The sequence below is a fragment of the Solanum tuberosum genome, unplaced genomic scaffold, assembly GCF_000226075.1.
Source record: "Solanum tuberosum cultivar DM 1-3 516 R44 unplaced genomic scaffold, SolTub_3.0 scf00141, whole genome shotgun sequence".
Taxonomy (NCBI): Eukaryota; Viridiplantae; Streptophyta; class Magnoliopsida; order Solanales; family Solanaceae; genus Solanum; species Solanum tuberosum.
The window spans coordinates 1,221,322-1,224,239 of NW_006239075.1; positions in this window are offsets into that span (position 1 = coordinate 1,221,322).

Consider the following 2,918-nt stretch of genomic DNA (forward strand, 5'->3'; position numbering starts at 1 on the left):
ATTGGAAAAATTTTAATAAATTTTTTTCCCCCCCCCCCCCCCCCCCCTACAATTAATATGGCTTCTTTATATATTTGAAAGAATTTTAATGGCAAAAAAATAATATTAAAATCTTTCATTGGTATCAGAGCATGATTGATTGATCCCGTTTTTTGATGCTTCCATGTGATTTCACTATGTTGTTATTAAGAAATTAATTGTGACTGATTTTTCTTAAAAATCGGTGAAAAGAAAAATTCGGAAGAAGTTAGGATTGTTTTAAAGCAGGGCCGGCTCTATGTATACTTTAATAAGGCATTGGCCTTAGGCCCCCAATTTTTTTAGGGGGCCTCAATTTTTTACCAAGAATAAATTATGTGTTGATTTTTTTTATAGAAAAAACATTAATTATTTGTGATAAAAAGTATATACTTAAAATTATTATTTTATTCTCTTCAACCCCATTCAAATAGAAGAAATCAAGAAAATATTGTTTTATTTTCTTACACTCTCTCTACTTATACTCACATTATTTTCTTTTTAACTCCTTTTACACTCTCTTCTTTAAATTGTTGATAAGTTAGAGTACTATTCTGTCAAAAATATCAACTAATAGTCGAAAAGTGTTGAACAAATTGAATTGTAAATTCTTTTTTCATTTCTTCTTAGATTTTCAAGCATTACAACAACCATAGTAAAATGTGGGGTAACCAAATTATCAACTTCATCAAAGCTATGGTTCTAACTCTTATATTTATTTGAAATTTGTCAATTTATTACTTGTAGAACTATGTTAACAATTCATATAATGATTGCCCGAGTAAAATAATATTTTTCAACGTTGAATTAATAAAATCTTATTTAAAACTAATAATGAAAAAAAAATCGAATAAATCATTTATATATATAAAAAGTATTAAGTAATACTTTGCATTTAAAAATGTAAGAAAAATAAATTTTAATAAATGCATGTGAAATTTATTTAGATTTTAGGCCTCTAATTAAAATTTCGCTTTAGGCCTCCGATTACGTTGAGCCGCTCCTATTTTAAAGCCTTTTAATGCGGATTAATTACATTCCTTATCCTATAATGATACTGACTCATATTGTAGATAGGATTTCTTGTCCTACAATGAAAGTGATTATGTGGTTTATTTGTTTAAGAGAATCTCCTGCCGTTTTTCTGTGTTTTTGGTTTTGCATGTTCAAAATTTGGCATGAAACTTTAATTTTCATGAACTACTCATTCATAGATTTTCGTGAATATATTATAAGAGTAAAATGGATTTAAAACAAGCTAGATATGTTATTTTGAAAGTTGGCTCATTTTGGATTGTTTTTTTTTAAAAAATGCTTCTGTTTGTTGCGTATTTAGAGTTGTTAAGTTTAAAATTATTGGATTGAAACTTGATTTTTCAAGATCTACTTGTTATAGCTTTTCGTGGATATATTATATGAGTAAAACAAATTAAAAACGAATGAGATATGATTTTTTGAAGTTAGGCTGAAAAGTTAAAAAAACATTTTTTTGTCCTTTTTAAGGATTATTTTTGGGAGAAAGTTTATGTGTCCTTTTAGTATTATTCTTTTGGAAAAGAAATTTGTGTCCTTTTAGGATGATTTTTGATAGTATATGTGTTTATATATTTATGTTTTTTTCAAAACTTGGTCTTGATAATTCGTTTAGTCCTTAAGTTCTTTAAATAATTTTGCCTTCTACAAATAATAGTGTCACATTGAGTGGTACAATCATTTTTATTGTTTCCTTATTCCTATTTTAGACATGACTGAACAAGCACAAATTTGAATTACTTCAAGTGAGAATTTTTGAGGTCGAGCAAAAAGACAAAGTAGAAGAGCACGTACCATAGGACATATTTCTGAGGACATGAAATTGCACGGATTGATGTTCCAAGGGAAACACACAATCTGTTAAGAAATCAAAAAACTATTCGCATGAAAGGAGAAAAAGATTTTAAAGAGTTTAAGTCTTTGAAAATGAATTATTTTGACTCTTTACTAGACTTCCTCAAATTTTTTAACATGAAATTAGATGAGATTGATGTAAATTCCATTCATGTTGAGAAGTGGATTACATTCGACATTTTGTATCATTCCTTATCAGAGTATTGGAAGATTGAACTGATTAAAACTTATTACGATATTGGGCATAATGAACCATTATGGAGGTATATGGTGGATATAGGAGTTAAATTGGTAAAAATTTTCATAGAAGCATAGTTAGTCTTGAATAATTAGTTTATTCTTTACAAACTATGTAGGGAACATCTTTGATTATGCTTTAATATTCATATTAAAGTGGAGACGCACTTACATCTCTTAAATTTTTTATTCGTATTAAAGCATAATCAAAGATGTTCAACACATAATTTGTTAAGAATAAACTAGATATTCAATACTAAATTATGCTTCTATGGAAAGTTTTATCCACTTAACTACTATATCCACCATATACCTCTATAATGGTTCATTATGCGCAATGTCATAATAAGTTTTAATTAGTTCAATCTTCCAGTACTCTAGTAAGAAATGATACAAAGCGTCGAATGTAACCTTCTCCTCAACATGAATGAAATTTTCATCAGTCTCTAATTTCATGTTAAAAGATTTGAGGAAGTCTACTAAAGAGTCAAGATGATCCATCTTCAAAAACTTAAACTCTTTAAAATCTTTTTCTCATTTGTTTCGAATAACCCTTTAATTTGATTCCTTAACAGATTTTGTGTCGTCCTTGGAATACCAATCAATACAATTTCAAGCCTTCGAAAACATGTCCTACGATGACGTGCTCTTCTACTCTGTCCCTTTGCTCGACCTTGAAAACTCCCACTTAGAGTCATTCGTGTTTGTTCCTATTCAGGCATGTCTTAAATAGGAATAATGAAACAATAAAAATAGTTGTACCACTCAATGTGACA